Raw genomic sequence first — 21564 nt, 5'->3', positions numbered from 1 at the left:
GCATCTCTCTAAGTAGAAAATCTACAACATAGGGAAAATTTTAAAGAGAAGAGTTTAAAACCTTTATATAACATGAAGGAGATCCAAAATTTTAGTTTGGGTTGTGTTCCTGAAAGAAGGGACTTAAAAATTTAAGTCATGTAAGACAATAGGTATTTATTTTCCCTTCATGTAACAGATGGTATTCCTGGTGTCAGAGAGCTTCTATGAGTGGGCTTATTTAGGGTTACAGATTCTTTCCTGCTGGTTTTCTATTCCTTAGGACTTGAAAGTGTTATAGTGGGAGAGAGAAGAAAGAAAAATGAAGATACATATTTCATAAAGGCATCATGGCTACTCACAATCTCCTGTGAAAACTGGTCATGGGACGGACCCAGGTGAAGTTAATGTGAAGTCTTGGTATTAGAAAGTGTCCCTGGCAGGTACCCAAATCCCACTTAGGACTCCACACTACAGAGGGTAGAGCACAGATTTGGGTGGAGGACTAAGCACTGAAATCTTTGTTCTTGCCAATTCAACCTATCATAGGAAGTAAATCAAATGAACTGAATAAGAAATACACAATCATAAACTTCTGTGATATGGGAGACTGAGCAACACGATTTCTGTAATAGTCACAGTTTTAACATCATTTTATAAGTTATATGGCAAACGAAACTAAAAATTAACCTTTATTTTTATGTTTAATATCTCCTTGACAAGATCCCACTAAGAAAAGGACTAACAAACACATTAAAACTGCAAGCAACATGATGAGTTAGAAAGTTTACTGACTCATAAAATCTGTTCTAGCACCAATTTTGCAATCTAAGTGTGTGGCTTTGGTGCATCACTATGTATTTCTTCCTGTACTGTTATATCAACATATGCAAAGGGTTTAAATTGGTTAATTTTCAACTCTCCAAACACTTATACCTTTTCAAGAGTTTTCATTTTAGAATTTAGGAAAATGATTGTTTATGGATATAAAAGTGTGTTGAATAGTCATTGAGCCTTTCAGTGTAAAAGATCCTGCAAGATTCATACACAATCAACCTGAGATTTATTATTTATTATGTGCCAGTCATTGTTTTAAATGCTTTATTCATATTTATATTTACCTATACTTCTCACTATCCCTATCATGCATTTACACAATATTTATGTTTGATATATATGCATTTCTTTACTTTTTTTTTTTTTAAGAATTGACTCAGGATCTTTTATTTATTTATTTGCAGTGTTGGGAATTGAACCTAGGGTCTCATATGCTAGGCAAGCACTCTACCTCTGAGCTACACCTCCAGACTGATGTATATGCATTTTGATATGCTTATTCATATATGTATTTAATCTATGCTGAGGGTTTAGATAGTGTATTCCATTACCTGAAAAATTATTGATAAATTACAACTATGTTCTAACATTTCAAGACAAGCTTAGTTATGTGAAATATCTTTAGAAACAAAACTCACATGACAATTTGCCAAATATAAAATCATATAGAATGTGTAGTTAGAAAAAAAATTAAGGTGGGGTAATTTTAAGATTGAAGGTGAAACAGTAGCTAAAATATATACAAAGCAGATTTTACAAATTTTCAGTCAGATTTGGAAGGATGCAAGCAATGTGATATGACTCAAATTTCTAAAATTATAGAGGTATAACTTGGGTAAAAATAGTTTATGTCCATTCAACTCTAATTCATAGACATAGATTTTGACATAGGTCAAATATATTTTCCCACAGACTATAAAAACTACATATATATAAATGACAAAGGGATATCAAATTTAATTTTAGCGATGTATTAGGAATATTTTCCTTTCATGCAGCATGAAATTTGTTCATTTACTATGTATCTAAAATATACTCCAAAAACATGATAAATATTCAAGTCCTTGAGTTGTGCAAAACTATAATAAAGTAAGTTCCAAACTTTAGTAATGAGAAAAATACCTCAAATGCATGATAAAAAATGGAAAGTGTCACAGGTAGCTGCCAGATACATTTTCATCAGAAAAGGAAATTTTATTGTCATTTTGTTTTTATTTCACTGTAGGAATGAGAGAAAGATACATGGAAAAATAGGCTTTTTGTTCTGGGTCTTGATGATTGTACCTAGGTAAGTGAGAAGAGTTTTCTACCAAGAGAAGTTCTAAATCATAAAATGACAGATCTCCTAGGAAACATGAGACTTCCTGTTTTGTTCTTATTGGGTTTGAAGTAACAGTGGAGAATCCAGGAGATGACGTGATCAAGTAATTGGAATTATTAACTGAAAGCTCATCAGACAGGTTTTAGTTAAGCATTTGGAAGTTATGTGCATGGTAGACCAAAAATTCTGCAACTGGAAAGACCTTTTAAAAAAGAAATATATATAGGTGTTAAACAGTTGTTCAGAGAAGCCTGGGCAGTGAAAGGCAATATGCACTGTAGAAAGAAAGTTGAATGAACCTCTTTAGACCATCACTCAGGAAGGCAGCTGACTTACCTGGAGGTGACCATCAATAATGTCAGATTTCACCCATTTTAAAAGGCTCTCTGTCATAGGCTATATTTAAGCAAGAAAGTTTTGCCATTAGAACGACTAAATGTTTTTAAAGGAGAAAAATCAACATACACATACAATCTAAATTTAGACTTCATGTGTTATGTACATGAGTAACAGATCATAATAATAATGATTTTGATTTTAATCATCAATATTTTATTTGTGATTATAATGGTGAATTTTTTTAGGAATTTTAATAAGGATGATTTTTTTCCACACTGAGGTTATTATCATAGAGGATTTACCTAGCATGTGCAAGACCCTGGATTTGATCTCAAGAAATACATACATGGGACACATATCCACACACAAAGATACTTTCTAATGTTTTTGTCCTAAACTAGTTTGTCCTACTTCAGAAAAAAAACAAAAAATTCTCAGACTGTGAACTGATATATATATGCTAAATACTAACTAGTGGGTAGTCTCCCTAAGATATTTTTGTTAATGCCAGTATTGTCTACTTAATGTCATCTGCCAGTTACTTAATGCCAATGATTACTTTTTGCTTCTTTTTGTGTCCCCTGGAGCATGTTGCTGTACTTACTGTTCACCCTGTCTGCATTTTCTGCTTACACATGAACTGGATGTTACATTTTTCTTTGGTGTGTTAATGGAGTGCTTCTTTGCCTTTTTAATTTTTATTCTTCAAAGAAAAGTTATTTTACCATTGGCATGAAAATAAAAAACAAGAATACAGTGAAGATATCCTAATGAAGACTTTTGCTTCTCCCTCAACAGAGTTTTCATTTATGTAATTGTTTAACATCAAATATGTTATGGACTGATCCTAATGTTAAAAATCAGAATCATGAAATTTTCTCAAAAACTTGAGTAATAACAAAAGAATGTCAGAGCGCAGTGACATAGAAGGCAAAGGAGAATAAATTCACATAATGTGGAAATTGGAATAAACTTGTAGGTTCTGGTTATTAGACACAATTATTTACCTTTATAAGAGGAATTTGAGAAAAAATAATGAGTAACAAATTAGTAGATGCAATAGGGCAACATAGTAGAGATTAGTTAGAATAGAAATTGATTTGAATATATAGTTTTTTGTTGTTTCATCACATTTTGAAGGATTGCAAGAGTACTTTTTATATTTTTTATTTTTAACCTTTTTCAATCTACTTTGATATTGACAAAATATAAGTTACATGGAGTATATACTACTACAGTGTTTGAAAAATTTGCTTTCCTAGCTAGTTAAGCTTTAGTATTGAATAATCTTTTTTTTTTTTTTTACAATTATTGGAATATTTTGCCCAGCCCTTTTGTGACCAATTGCATATAGATGAAATGTAAACTAAAAAGGTCTTATTTTTCACTCCTTCTGAAACCTCTCAGCCCCAGTGAACCATGTGCCAGCAGTCCTATTTGCCTAGAGAATTCTGGGTATTGAAAAATCAGTGTTTCAAAATGTAGAGTCTAAACCTCTAAGAGATTCTTCTAAGATTTTTACAGGTTCTTCTGGGTCTTGGATATTTTCCATTAACTAATTCTACTTTGAAGTATTTTATGGTTGAGGTTTTCCATTTAAACAGATATGAAAGAAGAAACTGATGAAGATCCACAGTTCCTTTGGTTCTTTCATGAAACACTCTCTAAATATGTGGTCCGTTATTACCAGGTGTAAACTTGAACATGTCACTTGACACTCTGGAATTCAGTGATTTTCTGGATTCATTCCATATTACATAGTGATGAGGAAGATCTCCTTATGAGGCCTCCCTGTGCCTCATGACTTTATGCTCTTCAAAATACTTTGAATACCTCCACAGGATGATGTGTGGCAAAGTGGGGTGGGAGGTCTCTGCATGAATTAGTCTGTCTACTGCCCATCATCCCACTGGACTCTAAATCCCGCTCTGCTAGGGAATTACATTCTTCATTTTTAAATCACTCTACTGTGCAAGGACATATTTTCCATTTTCCATAGTCTTTATGCCAGGTGACTCACCGACCTTTCATTAATAGATGGGACCTACTTTTCCCATGTCTGAATCTGAACAGGGACTTCTATCTTCTTCAACCAAGAAAACACAACAGAAGGGATGCTGTGATTTCTGAGGCTAGAGCATAAAACTGATGCGGCTTCCACCAGAGTGACTCCCTCAGGGATTGGGTCTTTGAAACTCTGAGCCCTCACATAAGAAGCCTCTCTGTTGCAATGTTACTAAGCTGGGGAAACTATTGAGCAGAAGATAGGAAGTTATGTCTGGGGAACCTTAACTGTTCAGTTCTTGCTCACCCAGTTTTTATAGCCTGGGTATAAGCATAGCCTTGATGGAAACTTTTGATTATTCTGGTCAGGGAGCACCTGACTGCAGCCTCTTGAGAGACCTAAGACAGTACCATTTAGAAAAGCCACTCCTGAATTCCTGAACTATGACAGATTATTCATGATTTAAACTTCTAAGTTTTGGGGTGATTTGTTACATCACAATAGATAAATAATGTATCTACATTTTATGACTTTTTATTTTGTGATTTTTATTAATTTTTCCACAACATCTTTAAAAGCTTTGGTACTTAAAATGGATATTATTAGAATACGACATATTTAAAAAGCTCTCCTTGATTTTCTTCTCATAACAGTATATAGCTTTATTTTAGAGTACATAATAATATAATTAAATTATGTGATCGTGTTTATCAATACTGTGATGTTTTATATTTATTTTTCCTATAACTTAGATAATAATAGTATTCCCCACACTAATAATTTGAAATTTCAAGATTGCTATATAGTTAATTGTCTTAATTTTGCTTTAGATTCTGTAATTTTGTGGATAACAGAAACATAGGAGATAATAAATAAATACTAGTTCAAATAATTGAAAATATATTAAATTCCCATATACTTACATTTAAATAAATGTATTACATCTTATTTCTTTCCTTCTCTACCAGTACAGAATGATATAATATTTAAATTATTGGGATTTATAGTATATTTGTGCATATAAAAGGAAATAAATCCCCTAACTTGTTTTCTTTTATTAATCATATTTCATTATTTATTCTTAAACATTTGCTCTTCCAGATGAACCTTGGAATCAATTTTTTATACTCTAGGAAAAAAATCATCTCAAGATGTTGATTGAAATTGTATTAAATATATAGGCTACTATGTATCCCAAATGACACTTTTAAAATAGTGTCTTCCCATCAAAGATCACGGGGAAGTTAAAAAAGAAAAAAAAAATACAAAGAAATAAGAGTCAGCAACTTATTAACTATCTTGTCATCATTACTCCATGTTATTGTCCATCAATGTTAAAGGAGTTGGTACTAAAATAGATCAAAGATGATGAGAATTGCTATTAGTATGATTACATTGAAAGCTATTCAGAATTTATTTGACTTGTGCCTATGTGACTGATTCTTATAATAAAATAGTTCCATTTACATGATCAGTGCTATTAACCAAAATGTGTTGATCTATAATAATAATTCTTTTTAAAAATGCAATGAAAATCTAAGTTACTTTGAATCATCATGATAAGTAATATCATAATATTATGTAATCAGGGAAACATATATTAATCAACATTGTGGTAAATGCAATATACCAACTTCAATATAGATAATAAATTTTATATGATACAGCATACATAGTTCATGTTCTATGACATAGAAATCTTCTTAAGTAGAGTAATTCATACCTCATATTGAAACATTACCATAAAAAAAATAAGACTTGACTTTTAATCATGTAACTTCATTTGTTTTGAATGTTATCCCACTTGTCCAAAGTATAAATGGCTATTTGCTATACTTTCAAAGAACACATTAAATGTCACATATACGTGTAACCTTGCTAGGACCTTACATTTCAGGCGTAGTGCCATCACCTTGAAACTGTATAATCAAAGCAGTTATTAGATTGCTTAGGTATAAGTGGACTTACCACAGTTCTTAGGAGTTCAAACATTGACATCAGTTGGCTGTGGGCTTACCTTAATTCATGATCTCTAGCTCTTCAACTTTAAGAACTTGTTTTAGTACTCTGAGCTGAATATTTTTACCTTCCAGGTTATTGTCACACTAACTGCCTCATAGGTTTTAGTTGAAATGATGCATACAAAATATTTAGCCAAGTACTGTGCTCAATATATGTGCAGTATCCAATACATAGTAGATATCAGATGGTGATTAATAAGTGGTTAAAATGATGATGATGATGAGTGAAACATTTGTGTGACAGCTCAATGGCCTGGACTTCTTGAAGGGTAGAATTATGTTTTAATTACTTATGCAATGTGTGCTGTATTATACATGCACAATTAATGCTCACAGAATAATAAAAATATGTGCAGTTAAAAAGATCAAATGAACAGGAGATAGACTGATCATTCTGTAGAACTGTTTTCTAGAAGAGGGGAAAACATGAACCCCTGACATCTGTAGCATTTTGAGCAAGTCTGCCTCTGTTTTTCAGAAAAATGCCAACTCTTCTATCGTGCAAGAAAAACATTTTCCCCAAAGACATAGTCCATTAAGATTATTTCAGGATGCCTAAATTATAATTTTAAATTATAAATCCTGAAAAGGATTCCTGAGAATTACCATGACATCATCAGGGAAAGGGGATATTGATGTGTCCCTGACTCTACTAGTTATTATTTACAACTCATCTTCAAGTCATTTTCTCCTATGCAGGCTAAGCACAAATACAGTCCTTAACATCTGTGTTTATTGTTCTAATCTCCATCACTGCCTTCATGCTGAAAATAAGAATCACTTTCAATAGTTACCTTTTGATATGAATATGTTAGTAATATATTCTGTCAATTTGGTTGTCCAAAAGCTTCTAGATTTCCCCTTCATTCTTGAACAATATTATTGCTAGAGAGACAAATCTATGTTATCATCTTTAACTAATTAAGACATGGTTCCTAACATTTTTTGTTGTTTTTGACTTTCATTATGTGTATTTATAATTTGTGTGTTATTGCTTTGAAGGTAAATTGTCATTACTTTACTGACTTTTAAGTTTCTATTTTGTTCCTTCAGTATTCAGTATGTGATTACATAACTTTGTGTGAGGTTTTGGCAACCATCTGAAAAATTCATCTGTTGACTTCTTTATTTATGCTACTTTATATTTCAGTTCTAAAATTATCATTTTTAGATAATTTTAATTTCCTTGTCAAAAGTTTAAACATTCTCCTATATCTTTGTACATATACTAACCAGTTATGTTTAAAAATCAGTGTTTAATAACTCCTTGTTAAAGTTTACTTTATCTGCTTTTATTTTCTCTTTGTTTCAGTCAACTTTGTATCACTGTGACAAAGATACCTAAAAGAACAGCTTAAAGGAGGAAACTCAAAGGAGGAAAATTTATTTTGGCTCACAGCTAAGTTTAGTCCATTGTTGGTCAACTCTATATCCCTGGGTCCTAGGTAACACAAAATATCATTTTGGAAGCTGTTCAGTTCATAACAGCCAGAAAGCTGAGGGATTTGGGCTTGCCAGGGACTCAATATGATCCTTCAAAAGAGACTTCCAGTGAACTACTACTTCCAGCCATGCCTTACCTGCCTACAGTTCCCACCCATTAAATATTCAAATTAATAATGGAATGGTTTAATCCAATGATTAGGTGGCAGCTCTCATAATCTAATCATTTCACCTGTGAACATGAGATTTTGGGGACCACCTTATAGTCAAACCAAAACACATTTATTTTCCTTTCATTATTTTAATTTCTTCATTTGTCTCATTATTTTTCACCAAGAGTCAGGAATTGTAAATGATATTTGATAATGTAAATGTAATTTGGAGTTGAGGGTAAAATTATGCCTTTCTGGAGATGCTTCACCTTAGCTTCTTAATGTCAAATAGGGACACAACAATTAGGAGTTTAATATCTCCCTGCATTAATATTACTGAAAAATTGTCTTCAGGTCCTATAAATGCATGTCTATTTCTCATTCATGTTAGTTCCTACAATATAGGTCTCTTGGGTCTTACCTGAATGTATGGAGAATTTACCAGTTATATTCCATTTCCTGATACTAGAGTTTATCTCACTGTTGTAAGAAATAGTCACAAACACTGCTGCTGTTCCTCAGACCTTTTCCCAGAACTGGTAGAGAGCCCAAAAGCAAAGTTATCCTCCACACTAATATCTTTGCCTGAACAATGTTTTGTACATTGTTTACATTGAAGAATAACTTTTAAGCTGCTTGGGTTTTTTGTTTGGAATTTTCTTTTTTTGTACTGAACATTGAACCCTATCCTGAAACTATATGCCCAGTCCTTCTTTCTTTTATTTTGGACACAGGGCCTCAAAAAATTTCTGATGTGGCCCTCAACTTGGGATCTTCCTGCCTCAGCCTTCTGAGCTCTGGGAATTACATGTGTCTACCACCAATGCCAGCACAAACAGATTTTATTTAAATACTCAGACTAGATTTTTCTAATTTTTCGTAGCAATAGAGTTGTGAGAACAGTTGGCTTATTCACATAAGAAACAATAAATTTTCTTCCTCTAATTTTTCTCAAATCCTTTCAGATCTTACATAGTCTCTTGTCTTTTAATATATCAACTGAAATATACCATGTTGAATATCTACCTTTTTAGTAAATACTTATATTTAACTATGAGACCTTACAAATATATTTAATAAATATAGCCAAAACCAGATTTATAAAGAACTTCTTCAAAGGTTGTTTCAAATACAGCCCTCTCCATGTTAGCTTATTGGAATTTCAAATTTTCAGTTGTGCAGTACAAAAACTTGGAGTCCTTGTCGACCTCTCATTTTCATACAATATTGATTTTTCACATTCTCTATTCATGAGCAAAATTGGAGTTCTATCTTTAGGAAATATCCAGAATTCTACTCCGTTTTGCTACTTCTCCTGCTACCATTTGAATGTAAACTCTCTTTCCAAATAGTCTGCCTTCTGTATGTCTGGAGAGGTTCAGACATTGATGAGTCAAATGAGACACTGTCATAAAAGCTGATAAGTACATGGACATAGGAGCCAGAGAATTTAGGCAAAGTAGCTAAAAATTATTTATTTTAAATATTCATTTATTAAATGAATAATTTTCCATATCTCATAAAATTTTTAGGAAGAATAAAGGATATAATATTTGTAAAATTCAACATTGTCTATCAGACAGTTAATGCTGTTTGTTAACAATTATCATTATATCATATTCTTCTTTAGTTGACACACCTGAAGGAGGTAAGTTATAACTAGATCTAGATTGTTGAATCAAATCATCATAATTTGAGGAATTTAATAATTTCTGTATCTAAATACACATTTAATTCATCATAACAAACATGAAAACTGGAAATATATACTAGAGTATATACTTCCTTTTTGGAGGAAAGCAAAGAATCAAAATTCTCAACATTGACTGTATTTTTAGGTTATGAAAAAATAGGATGTCCTTTAGACTTCTTCCTTTATTTAGTGGGTGACACCATGAAGACTTACAAAAGACCTTGGCTTTGACTCTGTCCTTTCTAAATGGTCCAAGGTCTGTGTTAATGCCTGTTGTAAAGACTGAAGTTTTAAATAGTTTTTCCCCATTTTTCCCAGGCTCAGTTTAATTACCATTCATCCTGTTCTTCTATCCTTCAAATCCTCAGAAAGAAATTAAAGGGAAAGATCAGTGGAGCAATTACTTTGTGTTCCTTTTCCAAGAAGCAGATTTATTATTAATGTATTCTAATTTTAGAGAAATACTTTCATCAAAAATATAGTTATCTCTGATAATATGCATCACTACAACATATTAAACACTCACTCTTAAGTTATAGAATGCCTATAAGTTGTATTCTTAATCATAAAACACAGCTTCACAAGAATAATTACAGTGGAATAGTCAATAAAATAATGAAAGGAATATCTATTTAAAAGCAAAGCTGCCTTCTAAGTAAGCTGGATCTTTTTAAAGGAATAGATATGTATTTTGTTTTACTGAACATCTTAATGAGTTTAGGTCACACGAAAATGAGCCTGGAGCTAAAATTGTCTCTGTGAGAAGAGTTAGAGTCCCTGGGAGGCAAAGAAGAAACATTAAAATAGTGAGCTGCTGGTACACTCACTGTGTGCATTACGGAGTACTAGAAAAGACTTTAGAAATAGGTTTGTAAACTATTGACTTTAAGTATTTAAGTGATTCACTGTGTAACAATTTATTCCTACCTCCTCCCCATATCACCTCCCAGTTTCTGCTCCCTGCTTATTCTTTGGGAATAAGAGCAAAGATCTTGTAAGTGGGGTATCTGCAGGTGGGGTTATGTAGTCAGGGAAAACTACTCAGTCTGAAGACGAGAAACAGTTTTGGGGCCAGGACCACTAGATGATTCAAACCTTGAGTTACGTTAGAGTTATTAAATTTGAGATGTTTTAACCAAGACATAAATGAATCCCCACCATCCCAGAAATTATTACAAATTTTGTATAGGCTTTGTACTCAGTATAGCTGATTAAATGGGAGAGTTTGAGTCAATCATATCTGGCCTGAAAATGGATGGTTTCATTTCAGTGAGTGTCTGAGTCACAAATAATATACTCAAGGGAGGTAGGATGATCAGGTTTTGTGCATTTCTTCCTGCCTGTTATAGAAAATGAGTCAGCCAGCATGAGATAGAGTGGAAGATCTTATAATAGATCTTATAATAGCAGGTAAAAGGCCTAAATGCTTAAGGTAACCAATCTTTAGAAAATAGAAAAAAATTTGTGTGTGTTCACATTGGCCTTCAAAGGGAAAGCAAAATAAAATACTTGCATCCCTGTGGGAGGTAGAATAGGGGAGAGGGGCATAGATGACAAAAAGAGACCATCTTAACAATATTAATAAATACTAATAACAATAAGGCATGCATGCACTTTTATATTTGTCAGATACCAGTGTGAATTCTTTTAATTCCTCTAGTTCCTTCAGTGGTGGCATGAGGGTAGTGTTACTACCCTGAATGTACAGAAAGGAAACAGTAACAGTGAGAGGCTACTGAACTTATTTTTACAGAGAGAAAATTATATATTCAGTGTTGAAGAGACTCTTTGAAAACTACATTTTACCAGATATATGAAAAGCTTTAAGGGAGGTGTTATCTCTGTGGGAAAAATTGAATCTAGAATCCATTCATCTTTAAGGAGAAGAGAAAAATAATAAAGCTATCTTTTATTTTTTTTTAACTTTTAACTTGTGCCAAGTCCTGTTGAGTGCTTCACGTAAATCATTTCCTTTGATATTTCCAGCAAGACTATTAGATAGATGTTAATATTGTCGATTACAAAAGAGAGATTCAGGTTCCCGCAAAAATTTAAGCAACTTAAAAATAGAATTTAATCCCAAGTCTGTTTAATTCAAATTCCATACTCCGTGTATAGCCCCTGTTCCCCTATTACTAAGGTGAGGATTAAGAGGTCTGATTTAGAATTTGAGGGTAGATACATTTATTAGGATGTAAAACAAAATGTGTATTATAGTCAGCTTTTTGTCACTGAAACCCAAAGAACTGACAACATAGAAGGAGGAAAAATTCATTTTAGCTCATGGGTTCAGAGGTTCAGTCTATAGTGAGTCAACTCCACAGCTCTGGACCTAAAGTGAGGTAAAACATCATGGTGGAAGGTGTGGTGTAGGAAGGCAGCTCAAGGCACGGCAATGAGAAAGCAGAGAGAGAGAGAGAGAGACAAAGAGAGAGTCAGAGAGAGGGAGAGTAAGAGAAGCAGTGCTCTATTCACCAGGGACAAAATACAAACCCCAAAGGCATACCCCCAATGACCTGCTTGCTCCAGCCACACATACCTGCCTACAGTTAGTACCCAGTTAATCCATATCAGTGGAATAATCCACTGCTTGGGTTACATGTCTCATAATCTAATCATATCTCCTCCAAAAATTCTTACATTGTTTCACTTATGAACTTTTGGGGGACATATCATATCCAAACTATAACACAGTGCTATCAAACAATCCCATTAAATTTCTTTACCTGTAATTTTGAAAAATAAAATCTACTAGATTAGCCATCACCTGATGGTTATTTAAGGTGGTTGACCATTCTCAGAAATGGAACCTATACTAAGACTAAGCTAATTCTCCACTTTTCATTCTAAATCTTACCAGAGGTAGGCTAACTCAAATATCATGGTGTGTTCTCTATAGTTAATTATTCTGATATACATGAGAATAGACCTAAAATCACAGTGTTGCAAGTTTTTGTATGCTTTACTAATAAATATTTGTCTACCTGAAAGATTTTCTTTTCCTCCAGTAATATAGAGATGAGAAAAATTTCAGTGTAATTGTTGACATGGAAAGAAAAATATTATAGTTAGGCACTGACAAAATAATTTTTGGTATAGCAGTCATTTCTAAACAGATCCTCCATATTTATCAATGAATATTATAATTATGAGGTTACACCTTTTTCTGTGAATATGAGAATCTAAGAATTATTCAATGGACTGTATCACTATGGATAAACTAAATATGCTCAGTTTATAAGCAAAGGACTAAAGAAGAATAATATCCTGTAAGATGCTAACTCTGATGCTAGTTCTTATATTTTAAATATAACTTTGAAATGATCAGCTCATTTTCATTTATGATTGCACTAATAATTGAAACCATCTCTAAATACACAACCCACTATCTACATTAACAGCTTTTTGTTATCTTTTTTAATGTGACTTTCCTCTTCACACACATTTATCAATGTAAATTTACTACCCTTATAAACTTACCCAAGAAAGTAAAAATTACAAATAATCACAGTTAATTTCAAAAAGTTTATGAAAAAGTCATTTGTGTGTTCATGAAACTGTTCAATCAATAGAATGCATAAAATTACTATTTTCTCTTGAAGACTCTTTAAACCCTGTCTGAAATCTTAGCCTTTCTGAACTGCCAAGCATGAATTACTGTTTTATGATCCTTTCCCCATACTAATCAAGTCTCTACTCTGAAACAACCTTAAGACGTATCCAAAATGGAAAAATTACCTCGGATTTCTAATTTGCTCACTGAGATCTTAATTTTTTATCATATCGTATTTGTTCCTTTTAGTTCTACATGACAGAGGGATTCATTTTGATATAGTTATAGAAGCAAGGAATCTATCTTATTCTAATTAGGACCTCAGTACCTCTCCTTCCCATTCCCTTCCTACCTGTTTCTCCTTTGTCTAGTGTATCTTTCTGCAATTTGCTCATAGCTATTTTCTTCATTTATTTTTAAGTTAATTTCCTATGGACGTACATGATGGCAAGAATCTTGTGGTGTATTCACATATATAACCGTAGGGAAGTTATGAGAGGACCCCTATTTTGACCTGTATCAATTAGCGATCTTCCCACCCACAATAAGAATAAACTCAACTTTTTCTCGTCGTATGGGATGTTGTTAAAAGAAGCAGCAACTGATAATACAGTAAGAAATTCCAATGTTCTTATAGAGTGATAATTTGGGGGAGAAAACTTGTTATTTTTCTTGTATCATACATTGTTTAATTTTGCCAGCATTTATCAAAATATTTACTTTTGTTAGATAAAAGAAAAGAGCGTTTATTATAGTTAAGACTTTTAATAGCTTAAAAACATAAAGCTGTAACAATCTCCTAGTTTTTAAAAACATTAGGGCACAGATTACCAAAGTGTTCTTAGCCGCAAATTTTAATGAATAGATGTACTAGTAAGTCTCATTACACCTAGATATAATTTATTTCGAGAAAAGTTTGGCCTCAAACTTTGAGTTCAGCTCATAGGAGATTTGATATTTTTCTGTCTTAAGATTTTTGCAAGTTTTTAAAAATGAAGGTGAGGACTGGCCACACCTGACTGTGAGGCTTGGCTAGCCCTGGATTAATTCACTTTATGGAATTCCGTGTTCTGGTCTGTTTTCTATTTAACATATCCAACAATTAATTTTACTACATAGCAAAACTTTATCAGAGATTTTCAGAAATGCAAGGATTTAATTGCAATAGTTTTGAAGAATTTAAAATTCTCACTGTATATAATGACTTTTAAAGATTTTATTTTATTCCTTGCAGATATATATGACAGTAGAGTATATATTTGACATATTTATGCAAATATGGATGCCAGTCTTGTGATTGTACATGCTGTGGAGATTCATCGTGGTGTATTTGTATATGTACATAGGAAGGTTGTGTCGGATTCATTTCACTCTTTCCTATCCCTTCTCCTCCACCCCTCCCTTCATTCCCCTTTGTCTAAACCACTGAACTTCTACTCTCCTTTCCTTCTTGTTGTGTGTTAGCAGTCACATATCAGAGAGAATATTTGATCTTTGATTTTGGGAATTTGTTTTTTGTCATTTAGCATGATAATTTATAGCTCCATCTGTCGCCTCCTGTGTGACAGTTTTTATCAGGGCTACACAAAGTGGTTGATGAGGGGATTTTGAAAAGATAAATAGACACAAATTAGAGAAAAAGTTGGGGTACAGTAGTTCAGCCTACCTCTGGTATAGGATTGACCACAAAGCACTCGTTTACTATGTAGGTTTAAAAATCAGAAGCATTTATTGTGGAAAAGCTTCTTCACAATAAACAAAACCAAAGCTGAGGGTGAAATCAAACCAGTTGGGGCTTACCAGCTTGTGTCTATAATTGTCTACCTCCAGGCAGCAGGTGTTTGAAACCAAGGTTATGAACTAATAAATTCTGTGACTGGCACAGAATCACCCTTGAACAGAGTGTCACTATATCCATTGGGTGATCTTCAATTGGCACCTTTGCACCAGAAATTCCCAAGGGAAGTGTTGCCTCTGTCTTTGAGCATTTCAAAGATTCATTCTCCACTCCCAACATCCATCCATTTACCTGAAAATGTCATAAAGTCATCTTTTTATGACTGAGTAATATTCCATTGTGTATATATACTTTCAACAGATATTTAGCCATTTCTATAACTTCACCTTTCCATGACATGGTTGACTTCACTTCACAACTTCTCTTTCCCTATCCCTTTGTTGTCTAGTATGTCATCCTCTTCCATGTCCACTTTTCTGGAGAGTGCAGAGGTGCTTTGCTTTTAGCTTGTTGGTGTCCTCTACCACACAGATTCAGCACCAGGCCTCCCACTATAACCTCAGAATGTTGTGGACTCTTTGACATGAACCAGTCCAACAGACATTAAGTTATGTCGTTTACTGTCCTTACTCCTCTCACATCATATATATTAGAAACGTTTTCCTAAGGTGCATAAGAATACATAGAATGTACCTGCAGTAGGAATACACGAAGTCAGATTATTCCTGAGGAAATTTGTGAAAGAATGTTAAAATGGGGAAACAATTGAGGTGACTTTTCAATTGTTCTTCCAGACAGATCTTGGGAATTAGCTGACTTTTAAGGTATGCTCCTACAATTGTGTTTTGGGGAGTTAATTTTGTAGTCCTGGAGAGATGAACACTATGTCATGGAAGGCTGAGGATCCTATATATTTTCTATTATAATATAAAAATGGTTGTACCTGGAAATGCAAAATTGCTTTGCATCAATATAAATCTCTTAAATGTAAGTCTCATTTGAACCATTGGTAATAGATCATGGCCTCTAATCAATGAATGGTTAAGTATATAGCTTGCATCCATATTTTTTTCATCTGTATGGGAGACATAGTTTCTATCATTTTATCAATTATTATTTAATGCTAAGTTCAGAATCAGTGTGCACATTACCTTCAATTTAATTTTTATTTGACTCCTATACTTATCCATGGAAAATGGCAATACAGAGGGGTATAAATCTATACATGCATACATTTATACATACATATTCACACAGAACAAACACATATGTATGTAAATAGATTCATTCTTCTCTACATATCACAGTCACTTAGATAATTATTTCTACATTGGAATAATAATCCCAAACTATTAAAGCAGAACTAAACAGATAACCATTTACTTTCTTTCAACTTATTTTCTTTTGGGTTGTTTCTATGATCTTTACTCTGAAATGATTGAAGAAGAAGGAAAAGAAAAACTTGAGGGTCCAAGTCTTACCTACTTTATTAGGAACTCATTCAGGGAGCCATTGTATTAGAACTGAACCTAGTAAGGAAATGGTAATTGACGGCAACAGAGGTAGTGACTTCTGAGAATTGATCACAGTTATATTTCATGACAATTTTCTGGTTACTTTTCAGATAATTATGGAGGAACAGTGGATGACACAGGACTTCCAACATAAAAGTGTCAGAAGCTAAATTAAAGCAAGGAAATATAATGTAAGTAAGAAGGTAAAGGGAGGCACTAATTTATCAAACATCTTTTTTTCATCAAATTTTCTTCTGTTATTTTTCCACATTATTTATTTATTTTTAATTATGAATTCAGTTTATTACATTTAATTCATTATTATTTTTAGTAGTAGTAGTAGTACTAGTAGTAATAGTAGTAGTAGTACCTGAGGATTGAACCCAGGGGTGCTTAATCATGAGTCACATTCTCACCCCTTTTTTATATTTTATTTAGGCAGGGTCCCACTAAGTTGCTAAGTGCTTTGCCAAGGTGCTGAAGCTAGCTTTGAACTCCAGACCCTCCTGCCTCAGTCTCCTGAGTCACTGGGAATCACAGGTATATGCCACAATGCTAGATTTTTTTTTTTTTTTAATTTCAGGTAAAATATCATTAAAATGTATTTCTGATCACTGTCTTTCTACTCCCTACTAAATCACTTATTAGAAATATTTTCGTTAACTTTGAATTTAGTGTGTCTAATTTTGTTTTTAGATAAACCTCCCTTAAAATAATAATAATAAAAATAACAATGTCAATAAACTAGCAAACAATAGTACTTCTCATGTTATGTAATTTTAAAAAGTTTATTTAGTGAAGTAGCAGGATTGTTCACTTGATCTGTATTATCAAAGATAGTATTGCATCTCAGAATTATGAAGATCCAATTTTTATAATTTTAAATGACTTATTCAATAGATCAAGTTATAAACTGTGAAAGGATAATTTTGCCAGTAGCAAATTGCTCTGAGGGATAATGAAATATATTCTTATTAGGAGTGGTAAATTCCTAACTGAAGTAGTTTCAAACTACAGTAATTATAAATAAAGAAATTTTGGTTTGAGAGCTGAATCTAATAAGTAAATTGAAATTTCTTTCTGCTTGCTAGGATTTTAAATATGCAGTCTTACTATTGCTTTGCAGTACAGTTGAAGGTCTGGTAATGCCATACCCCCTGTTTCACTCTTCCTGCTAAAGATTGCTTAGCTATTCTGGGTTTCTTATTCTTCCAGATGAATTTCATGATTGCTTGCTCTATTTCTGTGAGGTATACCATTGGGATTTTAATTGGGAATTGCATTGAATCTGTATACCACTTTTGGTAGTATGACCACTTGACAATATTAATTCTGCCCTGTCCAAGAACAGTGGAGATCTTTCCATCTTCTAAGGTTTCTTTAATTTCTTTCTTCAGTGATCTGTAGTTCTCATTGTAGAGGGTCTTTCACCTCTTTTGTTAGGTTGATTCCCAAGTATTTTATTTTTTTTCGATGCTACTGTGAATGGGGTAGTTTTCCTAACTTCTCTTTCTGAAGATTCCTCACTTATGTATAAAAATGCATTAGATTTATGAGCATTGATCTTATTACTGCAACTTTACTGAATTCACTTAGGAGTTCTAAAAGTTTTCTGGTGGAATTTCCATGTTCCTCTAAATATATAGTCATGTCATCAGCAAATAGGGATAGTTTGAGTTCTTCTTTTCCTATTCATATCCCTTTAATTTCTTTGGTCTGTCTAATTGCTCTGGCTAGAGTTTCAAGGACAATGTTGAATAGAAGTGGTGAAAGAGGGCATCCCTGTCTTGTTCCAGTTTTTAGGGGGAATGCTTTCAATTTTTCACCCTCTAGAATGATATGGCCATGGGCTTGGCATAGATGGCCTTTACAATGTTAATGGCATGGTATTGGCACCAAAATAGACAAGTAGATCAATGGTACAGAATAGAGGACACGGACACAAACCCAAATACATACAATTTTCTCATACTAGACAAAGATGCCAAAAACATGCAATGGTGAAAAAATAGCCTCTTCAACAAATGTGCTGGGAAAACTGGAAATCCATATGCAACAGAATGAAACTAAACCCCTATCTCTCACCCTGCACAAAACTCAACTCAAATGGATCAAGGACCTTGAAATCAGACCAGAGACCCTGCATCTTATAGAAGAAAAAGTAGATCCAAATCTTCAACATGTGGGCCTAGGATCAGACATCCTTAAAAGAACTCCCATAGCATAAGAAATAAAAGCAAGAATCAACAACTGGGATAGATTCAAACTAAAAAGCTTTCTCTCAGCAAAGGAAACTATCAGCAATGTGAAGAGAGAGCCTACAGAGTGGGAGAAAATCTTTGCCACTCATACTTCAGATAGAGCACGAATTTCCAGAATCTATAAAGAACTCAAAAAACTCTACACCAAGAATACAAATAATCCAATCGACAAATGGGCTAAGGAAATGAACAGACACTTCACAGAAGATCTACAAGAAAATCAACAGATTATATGAAAAAAATGTTCAACATCTTTAGTAATGAGAGAAATGCAAATCAAAACTACCCTAAGATTCCATCTCACCCCAATTAGAATGGCGATTATCAAGAATACAAGGCAACAATAGGTGTTGGCAAGGATGTGGGGAAAAGGGTACACTCATATATTGCTGGTGGGGTTGCAAATTAGTGCAGCCACTCTGAAAAGCAGTGTGGAGATTCCTCAGAAAGCTTGGAATGGACCCACCATTTGACCCAGCTATCCCACTCCTTGGCCTATACCCAAAGACTTAAAATCAGTATACTACAGAGATGCAGCCACATCAATGCTCATAGCTGCTCAATTCACAATAACCAGATTGTGGGACCAACGTAGATGTCCTTCAGTTGATGAATGGATAAAGAAACTGTGATATATGTATATATATATACACACACACACACACACACACACACACACACACACACACACACAATGGAATATTACTCAGTCATAAAGAATGATAAAATTATGGCATTTGCAGGCAAATGGATGAAATTGGAGAATATCATGCTAAGTGAGATAAGCCAATCTCAAAAAAACAAAGGACAAACTATTTCGCTAAGCAAATGATGAGTCATAATGGGAGATGGGACGGGGGCAAGAGTGGAGGAAGGAGGACTGTATAGAGAGAAAAGAGGGGTGGGAGGGGTGGGGGGAGGGAAAAAAATAACAGAATGAATCAAACACCATTGCCCTATGTAAATGTATGATTACACAAATGGTATGCCTTTGTTCCATGTACAAACAGAGAAACAACATGTATCCCATTTGTTTACAATAAAAGTAAATTTTAAAAAATTGCAGTCTTGCTTCATGAGTCACTGTAGGGCTGATGAAATTTTACTTCCATTCTCTTAGACTTATTTAATTAAATTTAATTTATTTTTTCTCTTCATAGTCGATCCTGAGAATTATATTCACAGAGTAAAGATCAACAGGAGAAAAACATAAATATATATGCAATGTGAGTTTTATGTGGTATGGGAAACTTCATAAGGAAATGAAGACCCATACACCCAGAGACAAACATTTGGAATTAGGCAAATAGTAGGCCATTGGGAAAACGTAATAAAGCAAAGGGGCTCAGGGTCCCTAATTAACTCAATGAAGTGGCTAGGAAGATAAGGAACAGCTTAACAGTCTGTTTCTACTGATCTCCCTGCATCTTGACTTCCTATTCTTGATAAGAATATTTTCATTTTTGAAAACAAGAACATGTTTCACCTGGAATTTTTTTTCTTCTGATCTTAAGAAGTAGAAAGGTGATCCTGACCTTGAACATTTATCTAGTATGTTTGTGTGTGTGTGTTGGGAAACTTTGAGTTCCTCTCTTCTGATTCTTTTTAATATATGTATGAAATTGTTCTGAACTGTATTCACCCTCCTGTGCTATGCAACACTAGAATGCATTTCTCTTATCTAACTTTACTTGAATAGACTTAATGAACCTCCCTCTGTCATTCCTTTCCTTTTCCTTTCCTAGTCTCTAGTCAAGATTACTCTACTCTCTACTTCGATGTGATCATTTTTATGCTTTCACATGTTAGGAATAACATGCTGTCATTGTCTTTATCAGTCTGGCTTATTTCATTCTTTGTATGGCTGTGTAGTATACTCCATTAGGTAGTATATTCCATATACATATACACACACATGCACACACATACATATATCACACTTTAAAAATCCATTTATCCATTAATGGAAACCTTGGTTGATTCTATAGTTTGGCTATTGTAGTGTTGCAATAAATATGAAAGTACAAGTATTTTTCAATAGACATTTTTCTTTGGACATATGCCCAGTATATAGAGATCATATGATAGTTCTTGTTTTATTTATCTGAGGCAACTCTGTACTGTTCTCTGTAAACATGTACTTATTTATACTTTCAACATGATGTACAGTAATTGCCATTCTTCTGCCTTTTCTCAGCATTGGATATTTTTAATCTTTTTGATTATAGTCAACCTAACAGGGATTAGAGAATATTTCACTGTGGTTTTGATTGGCATTTACTTGATAATTAATGATTAATGTTCATATGCTTCTTGACTGTATATCTTCTTTCAAGAACTCTCTTTTGAGATCATTTACTCAAATTAATGGCATTATTTGTTTTGTTGCCATTATTGAGTTTCTTGAAATGCTAATATATTCTGAATATTAATCCCTTGTCAGAGGAATAGATTGCAAATAGTTTCTCCCATTATTTATTTATTTACTTTGTTGATTATTTCCTTTCATATGCATACACTTCTTGATTTAGATATGATCCTATTTGTCTTTTTTGATTTTATTTCATGTGTTTTTGGGGTCTAATCCAAAATCTATTTGTTCATACCAATGTCTTGAGATGTTTTCTGTGTGTTTTCTTCTAGCAATTCTACAGTTTGGAATTTTCCATTTAAGTCTTTGATCTATTTTGAGTTAATTTTTGTATGTT

This window comes from Sciurus vulgaris, assembly GCF_902686455.1.
Source record: "Sciurus vulgaris genome assembly, chromosome: 4".
NCBI classification, from domain to species: Eukaryota; Metazoa; Chordata; class Mammalia; order Rodentia; family Sciuridae; genus Sciurus; species Sciurus vulgaris.
Note: the sequence above shows the minus strand (reverse complement) of the source record.